A 9147-nucleotide genomic window follows, 5' to 3' on the forward strand; every position below is an offset into this window, starting at 1 on the left:
GAAAAAAGGATGAACAACTGACCCATAAAATAAATACAAGGCATACAGTTTCTGGTAAAGATTAAATATTGTAAGAGTCATTTCAAATGAATAGATAAAAGCTAGTGGAAGGAAAAACCTTAGACCCAAGTAGAAATAGAAGCACAAAGAAAAAAAATAGATGTCTTATAAGTTTTATGGTGAGTTTGATGATACAAATAGGTTTTGCTCGGAGCAGACTAGGTCTCACAAGCACATCCCAAATAGGCCTCTGAGAAATCTAAGAAGAATGAGTGAGAAGCAAAAGAACAGCACTGCTATTATGCTGAAGTCAGCGATGCTAGGCTTTTTTGCCCATCGAGCAAGAAGAGCTGAGGTTTTCACTAGAACAAAACTGTCTTGGCGCGCGCCACATCATAGTGTTGTAAAGATTAGATTGAGAAGGGCTGGTTGAAAATTTTCCACCAAAATGGACAGAAGTTGAATTTTCAGCAAAATGGATTTTTTGTGTGTGAGAAATATCTGCCTTCTGCAGAAAATGTTGGTTTTGCATTGAAAAACCAAATACCTGAAAACAATTTTAACTTTTCAGTTTTCAGCCAACATTTGTCAGGTTTCTAATTTCCACCAAAAAACCTGAAATTTTCCACAGGAGAAGGAAAAACCCCACAAACAATATATTTTGACCAACTGTCTGAGGAAGTCAGAATAAGATGTCTCTCTTCTGAAGGCTACAGAGAAGCTAGAAGACCTGACACCTAAAAGATTCACCTTTAACCCCCAGTAGAGGAGGTCTCTGTATTGGAAACCAAAGGTTGTACATTTTGGGTGCAGTTTGCAGAAGTGCTCAGCATTCTGTTCCCTTTGATGTCAAATTCCTGATTAAGTTCAGTTGGAGCAAAATTAGGCCCGTACTGTTGAAAGTCCCACCCTAGATTCCCAATGTCTTGTGTGCAGTTCAACTGGCATTTGGGTGTGTGCATGTAAGACAGAGACAGATAACAGATGCCTGCATTACACCCTCTCACCAGAAGGGCAGAATTAAGAAATCAAAGGGACTTCTTGAGTTGTCCTCTGGCACTGGCGCTAAGCAGCCATTTCCCAGCTGAAGCAGGCCTTGCACTTTGTGGTGACAGCCAGAGAGCTAAGGTGCTGCAAATCCTCCTTTTCTTTTTGTGAATACAGACTAACGCGGCTGCTACTCTGAAACCAGAGCTAAAACTGTTTCAAAGTAGCAGCCAGTGGCTCCCGTAGAGCGGAATGAGATGACAAGCTCCAGCGCCAAGCAGTCTTGTAAGCGCCAGATGCCGAGTCTTCGCAGTCGTAATTTATAAACTGTGCGAACAGGCTGCAATGGACAGGAGTGAAACGTGTTTACCTTTGTGTTGCTATCTAATAACAAGACCTTCAAACCTCATGGACTTTTGACTGACATGTGTGCGGTACTTTTCCAGCCTTGACACTCCCAGGAGGGAGAGCTGCCAACCTTGGTAATCAAAATATAAGAAGTTTTCTGTTGAATAAAGTAAAGAATTGAGTGTCCGCAAAGATTCCCATTCCCAGCTCTTCATTTCCCTCAATATTGTTGTGTAACTGTTTGCTAAAGCACCCAGCTGTTGGATTCTGTGTTTGTCAGGCCATTCCAGAGATTTAATTTGTCCCCCTATGTCCTAGCTCTGTGAATTCGTTTTATTTAGGTCCCCTTGGCTTTCCTACATATTTTCAGCCCAGCAAGAGGAAGCATCGTTATTGAACAGAGCTGCCCAGCCCCCCTGCATATTGCTAGAGACATGAGGGGGTAGTAGTACCCCTTGTCTAGCCCATGCTTCCTTGCTAAGAGTGTGGCTTTGCATTGATTCAGTGCAGCTGCAAACTGAGGTGTGACCACAGCTAGCTAGGAGAAGGGGAAACTCAGCAGCATGGGGGAAACCTGCAGGTCCATTGTGCTTGGCTCTTTGGGGATCAACTAGCTTTTCAGGCAACCTTGTTACAGCTCTCCCCCACAAGAAGAGAACCACAGAGGAGACAGTTTGGGAAGCTGCACGTGGCCCAAGTGCTATTATTTTACCCAGCAAGTCTAATTCCTCAGGAGTAAATGGGGTTGATCGTGCACATAATACAGAGCTTCTGCCCCAGCCACAGAGCAGGGGAATGCCTGGCCACACTTCACCCAGATCCCCCTTCCACTGACAGACTCAAGTGAATAGTGCAGAACGTGGGGGTTTGGGTAAAAACTCTAGGGCTGGAGCAGGAAAAGAATTCCTGCTCTCCTTGGTCGGGCTCAAACACCTGGATGGGGAGGCCTCATTCAACAGCAACGGTTCATAGGGTGAGTCCTCTCCCTCTTCAAGGCCCATACATGAAGAAGCCTGGACTGTAGCTCATTCCAGCCAAGAGTTGAAGAGGAACTGACACCCCCACCCATTCCAGCCCAACTCCCACCGATTCTTCCTCCCCTGACCTGCACTGCAAGATTCAGCGCCTGGCTGTCCAAGCAGTATGCCTCTTAAATCCTCACAGCTGGCCCCCACCCAGCTTCCTTGCAGACCTCCACACTCAGAGCCTGCAGGTGTGACTTTCCCTCCAGGTATAAGGAGGGCATTAGCCCTTTCCCTACCTTCTGAGGATGGGTTCTACACATCTATTCGTGTAGGGTGCATCTAAAGCCTCACCATTTTCAGTGGCACCAACTCACTGGTCCATTAGGCACCTGTGAGGTTTCCTTTGCTTTGGTGAAGACTGTCATGTGGCATCCCTTACCGGGGTATTTGGGAAGGGGAAAGGAAGAGTAGGCGGGGTGCGATAGCTGGGGGAGCCTCAGCTCTGGAATGGGAGCCTTGTCATGGGCATCACTACAGCAAAAGCATTTTATGATGCTTTTGGCTGAAGGCATTTAAGTGGCACAATAGTGCATGTCAAGAGAGAAGCAAATCTTTCCAGTCAAATCCCTTCCCTTCTAGAGTCTCCTTTTGATGTATATTGATTGGCTCACTCTCATCCCCCAGGACTAATGGGAGCTGCCTACATAATTCATCTGTGCATCCAAATTAGACATTATTCTTAGTACTTGGGGTAGTGTTATTCAGTCTCTCTTTGTGGATGTCCTGCTTGGCCCTGCTATCCATGCATATGCATTTCCTAGTGGCAGAATGAGACTCATGTGGCCGTTTGGGATGGTGGTATGGAAGCAGCTATGTCTGGAAAGATTCAAGTATTTTCTTATATGAAGTACTGAGAGTCCAATTGTCTGGCATTGTCAATATAATAGTTCAACACTTTGCAGATGAAAATGGTTCTGTACACAATCAATCAACTCTCCCTTCCCCCTTCTGAGTGCAAGTCAAGTAGGGAGTAATATGCCCATGTAAGTAATAGGGAAATGGAGGCAGAGGTAAATGATTTGGCCAAGGTTAAAGGTGGAGATCTGGGATTAGAACTCAAGAGTGCTCATGATCAGATTGTACTTCCCTTAGTGGATTAGTAACATTCCCAATGGCTGCTCAGTTCAACTGCCTCTTAGCCCAGTATCTGCTCCAGTTCTGACATTATTCATTTCCGTTCAAAGTGGTTCTGTTCTACCTCATTTTTTTTCTATGCTGCACCAATCACAGTAGTATCTGGACACCTTCCACGGTGCATTAACCAATTTAACAAACATCTGTCATGTTTGCTCTCTCATGTGCGCAGTGCAGTGTCTTGTTTGGGTATAGTTCCTCCCCACTGCAATGCTTTTAAAGTAAGGTCAAGCCACCCTGGCATCCTTGTGGCACAGAGAGAGGGCCAGGAGTCCCCATGTTCGCAGACACCCACAAGAGGAATCCAATAGTTTAATCCCTATTGCAGATTTTGGGTCTTTTACAACTCACATGAAGTTTTATTCCGGTGCTGGAGCCACCGCCCAGGACCCATGCACGCATTCACATACTAGTGATTGTTTGCTGGCCAGCACCACATGGAAGCAGGTGAACGAGTGACTCTTTTTAGCATCTGTATCATCTCATTTCATGGACCATCTCAAATCATTCTGAAAGACCTGCTTGAAAACAAGGCACAAGGAGGAGTTTGGGGAGACTGGAAGTTTACTTCGACAATTATGCTGAAAAGTCTCTGCTCATCAGTTAATTTTTTTTTTCTCTCTCTCTCTCTTTCAGCAAAGGATCAGATGCATTTGAGTCAATCCATTCAAGCAGACAACTGCTTGGGCAAACACAAGCCAGACAGTTAAACTGCAGCAGGGAGAGAATTGGAGCTGCATTTGGCAGCAAATTAGACATTTATACACCAAGCAGAGCGGCTGGCGAAGATTAAATGCATTATAGATTTGCTTAAGGGAGGCAAGTGAAAGAAAAGGTAGATCATTGGCACCCTTCAGGCAACAGGGTGAAGATTTGTTTACGTACCAGTGTGTAATCAAGTGGGAATGTGGGAATGAATGCGAGACACGAGGCCTTAATTGTTCATTTGCAATCAAGACCATGTCCACCTTTTCACAGAAAAACACTGCCATTCTCCCTGTTCCCTTCTACAGCAGCATTACCAAGAAGAGGGAAAATTACCCAGGCATTATCAGGCTGATTATGGCCAGGGAGCAGTAGTGGGAAAGAAAGCTCCAGGGGCTTGCAGATGAGATGCTTTAGTCGATCAGTTCTCTAAACAAGGGGGTGCAGGCAGGAATTTCAATCCATCACAGGTACAGATCACCTCCACACCACCTCTCTGCTAAACATGACTGTGCCCCCATGTTTGGGAATGAGTCACACCCAGGACTAGCAGGATTGTATCGTGCCCAGAAAACATCTTTTGTATACAGTCAAAAGATGCAACCAAGATCTCCCTGTCCTCAAAGTGAGATTAGTGCTAGTGAAAGGTGTGTGGGGTGGACAGCATGAAGTTGATAGCTGCTTTCAACTATCTGAAAGGGGGCTCCAAAGAGGATGGATCTAGACTGTTCTCAGTGGTGGCAGATGACAGAACAAGGAGTAACGGTCTCAAGTTGCAGTGGGGGAGGTTTAGGTTGGGTATTAGGAAAAACTTTTTCACTAGAAGGGTGGTGAAGCACTGGAATGCGTTACTTAGGGGGGTGGTAGAATCTCCTTCTTTTGAGGTTTTTAAGGTCAGGCTTGACAAAGCCCTGGCTGGGATGATTTAGTTGGGGATTGATCCTGCTTTGAGCAGGGGTTGGACTAGGTGACCTCCTGAAGTCCCTTCCAACCCGGATATTCTATGATAAGTCCTCTGCTTATTTCCAGGACATGTATGGCATCGGCAGTGTAAACTGCCACTCCCACACCAGCCCCTATAGCCCTAACCCACATCTCATCCCTCCTATGGAGAGAGCAGATTTTAATGATGGAAGCTGGGTCTCCATCACCAGATTAGTGCTCTGCATTGCCATGCACAATCTGGGTAAAATCTCCAATCCTAGTCTCTTGCCCTACAGACTGGGAGAGGTGCAGAAGCAACAAACAGCACAGAAAGGGATTGTGATGCAATTGAGGAAGGCAGTAAAGAAAGTGGCCCTTGTTGCTCAGTAATGTTCTCTTCCAGCCATTGTTCGGTTCCTGGTAAGGTCCAGTCCTGTGCAGTTCAGTTCAGTCAGGTGATTAGGATGCTGTATCATAAAGAATGGAACAGAGGGGAAACAATAGGAAGGCCAGAGCTCTGATTCCCTGCTGTCCTGCACCTTGCGTAGTCATTTACCCCTGTGCACAGTGGGTGCAAAGCATGGCCAAATCAGAGTGGTAGCATTTCACCCCACTTCGAGCTCACATTGCGCAGCTGTAAACGACCACCAAACAAGAAAATCAGGCTCGAAAGCTCCAGCACTGACCCCATGGCAGGGGGATTTGGGAGCATTCAAAGAAGGAGACTCCGAGCAGCTACTGCAGGGAGATTAGTGCCTCTCTGCGTTAGTGAGAGACTGCCTGAGGACTCCTGTTTGTGAAGAACCCAGTGGCAGGTTACAATCCCCCCAAAACGTGCTGCCTCTCCTGCCAGATCTCTTACAGAACAAGCATGCTTGGGAACACAGAAAGAGGAAGGAGCTGAGTGAGCACCAGACAGCAGGAAACAGGGAGCAGTGGAGAGGAAGGTGGAGACGTGGAGAGGTGCAAAGGGGTCAGGAAATAGATGGGGGGACACTAGGTCGCCTTCTCTAGCTCATTTATATGCTTGTGCAGCTGCCATATTGAGTAGCTGCTGCCAAGCATGTTGTCCCCATGCAGATGAGAGAAAGGTTGCAGCACTCACAGCCAGTGAGGTGCCAGCCCCCAGGGACACCAGAGAGTTGAGCAGAGAGAGAGCGAGGGAAATGTGTCATCAAATATTCCTTTTATTCCTGGCAGCCTTCATGTCTCCCGATTGCCTGTTGCAGGTGCGCCTGATCTGACTGCTCTAGTACAGGTGAGAGGACTCCAAACACTGCTCAGGCTGCCAGTTGCAGCAAGGGCTCTCAGAAGAAGGATGCAGCCCTGGCATCCGTGAACAAAGTGGATATGGGCTGCAGGGGCAATCAGCTAATAGTGCACTTGCCCAGGGCATCTGTGCACCGGGGAATAAAGCTGAAGTACAAGTAGTTAATCATCAGTTATAAACGACCAGGCCAAATGCTTGGCCTCAGGGAACCAGGGAACCTGGCAGAGGGAAATCCCGTTTCCCTTCCATGCAGAGGGGTCAGCCAAGAAAGGGGATCTGTTCCCAACTCCTCCCAAAGGATGTTGAGCAGATGGTGTACAGAGAATAAGTGAGCCCCAAACGAGATGAGAAAGGCCAAACCTGAATAGATGGGACTTACAGGAAGTCCTCAAGTGAGCCAGTCTGAGATAACCAGCATTTCCACTCAGGCAGTTATAGGCGGTCATGAAGCTAGTTTTTCCAGGCTGCACATCAGAGCTCAGGCAGATTCTGCTGCCCCGCACCAAAAGGGGTAAGCTGCGAAGTTCATGTCCCACCTTCTCCTGAGTCTTGAGGGGTGTTTAGATTTGGGTTCAACCCCTAATCACAAAGTGGAGGAAACAAGAAAATACTGAGCCAAGGTAACTTTTACGGCTCTAGTTACAACCTAAGGAAAAAGTTCTTTATCTTCCTCTAGCACCTTCCATCTCAAAGCACTTTTTGAACATTAGCCAAGCCTCACAGCACCTTTCTCTTCTGGGGCAGGCAAGGATTGCCCCTATTTTACAGGCACAAAAATGGAAGCAGAGAGAAAGAGATTCTGACACTGATACAGAAAAGCACTTAAGGACATGAATAGTCCCAGTGAAGTCAATGACTCTCATGTTTAAAGCTACACATATGATTAAGTGCTGTGCAGTATCAGGGCTGTAGGGACTTGCCCATGGTCACACCCCAGTAGAGTCCTCACTGCCAAGTCTCTGCTTAACCACTAACTCTACACTTCCTTTCTGCCAAAGGCCAAGGCACCCAAAAACAAACGCAGCACATGCAGACCTGCTGGCTCTTTCCAGCTCTTGCCTGTATAATGTTTTCTTCCATTACCGGTAGTGGAATTGCTGAATTTTATCTCCCCTGTATCCATTCTATCTATATTAAAGGCATTATTTCATCAGAGCAGCTCCCGTCCTGTAGGGCTGGAGCAGAACCTGGTGCAGCAGAAGAGAGGTTAAGAAGCAGGCAGGCAGACACGTGTGGGTTAAAACTGATATTAACTTAGATAGGCCTTATCTGACAGGGAAAACAGATGGAAGCCCGTTGCAGTCAGTGTCTATATACATATACACACACACATATATATACACACATATATATATATATATATGAGAGAGAGAGAGAGACTGACTGTCTGACAAGACCTCAGGAACAAAGTACTGGATTCAATCAATCTGACTGTGCCCTGGCAAACAGCTCTGAAAGGCAATTAAATGAGAGTGAAATGGGTAAAGGTAGAAGGAGAGAGAGGTAGGGCTGAGAAGGGAGCAGACGTTAAGCAAGTGAAGCATCGCAGCTTTGAATTAAAGAATTGTTATAGCTGGGAGACTGCCCTGGCAGCAGGATGCTCCTGGTTGGTTGGGCTGGTGGGCCAGAAGAGATGTTCTAGAAAAGCCATGCAAGAGGTCTAATAGGATCACCATTTTAGAAAAAAGAGAAGAGGTTGCAGGGTAATTTGCCCGGTCATGTGGGAGCTAGGTGCAGCCTTTAGTTTTCAGAAGATGGTCACTTGTTTTCCATTGCCCTTTGAAAGAAACAGACATGAGATAAAGGCCTCGGAGTAGTAGAGATCAGATTTATTCTCCAGAACTCAGGCTGGGCAACCTTTGTTTAGAGCATTTAACACTGAAAAGCTGTGAGACGGTCATAACATCTGCTAAGATTGAACCTTCTCTGGAACACAACTGGGCAGGAACATTTGTTAGCTACTAAATCACTCCCTTTTTGTAGATGAGGCTTAATCCAGATCAGCGTGTGAGAGCAAAGTGCTTTCACAACTATTTCAAAAGCTAATGAAGTGCAATGGATCAGTATGACACAGGGCCTTTCACTCCAGGATGCTGTTCAAATCCCATGTGGATTGATAGCGACCAGAAAAGTTGTCGCCATCATTCAGCAGATCCTACCTGAATGAGTTTGGGCCTCGGAACAGTCATCAATGGACAGTTCTAGGTAGTCTTTAGCATATAGAAAACATATAGAAGATTAGGGTTGGAATAGACCTCAGGAGGTCATCTAGTCCAACCCCCTGTTCAAAGCAGGACCAATCCCCAACTAAATCATCCCAACCAGGGCTTTGTCAAGCCTGACTTTAAAAACCTCTAAGGATGCAGATTCCACCATCTCCTTAGGTAACCCACTCTAGTGCTTCACCAACCTCCTAGTGAAATAGTGTTTCCTAATATTCAACCTAGATCTCCCCCATTGCAACTTGAGACCATTGCTTCTTGTTCTGTCTTCTGCCACCACTGAGAACAGTTGAGCTCCATCTTCTTTAGAACTCCCCTTCAGGTAGTTGAAGGCTGCTGTCAAATCCCCCCTCACTCTTCTCTTCTGCAGACTAAATAACTCCAGTTCCCTCAGCCTCTCCTCATAAGTCATGTGCACCAGCCCCCTAAATATTTTCCTTGCCCTCCACTGGACTCTTTCCAATTGGTCCACATGCCTTCTGAAGTGGGGGTGACCAAAATTGGACATGATACTCCAGGTGTGGCCTCACCA

Source organism: Dermochelys coriacea, chromosome 22 (genome assembly GCF_009764565.3).
Source record: "Dermochelys coriacea isolate rDerCor1 chromosome 22, rDerCor1.pri.v4, whole genome shotgun sequence".
NCBI lineage: Eukaryota > Metazoa > Chordata > Testudines > Dermochelyidae > Dermochelys > Dermochelys coriacea.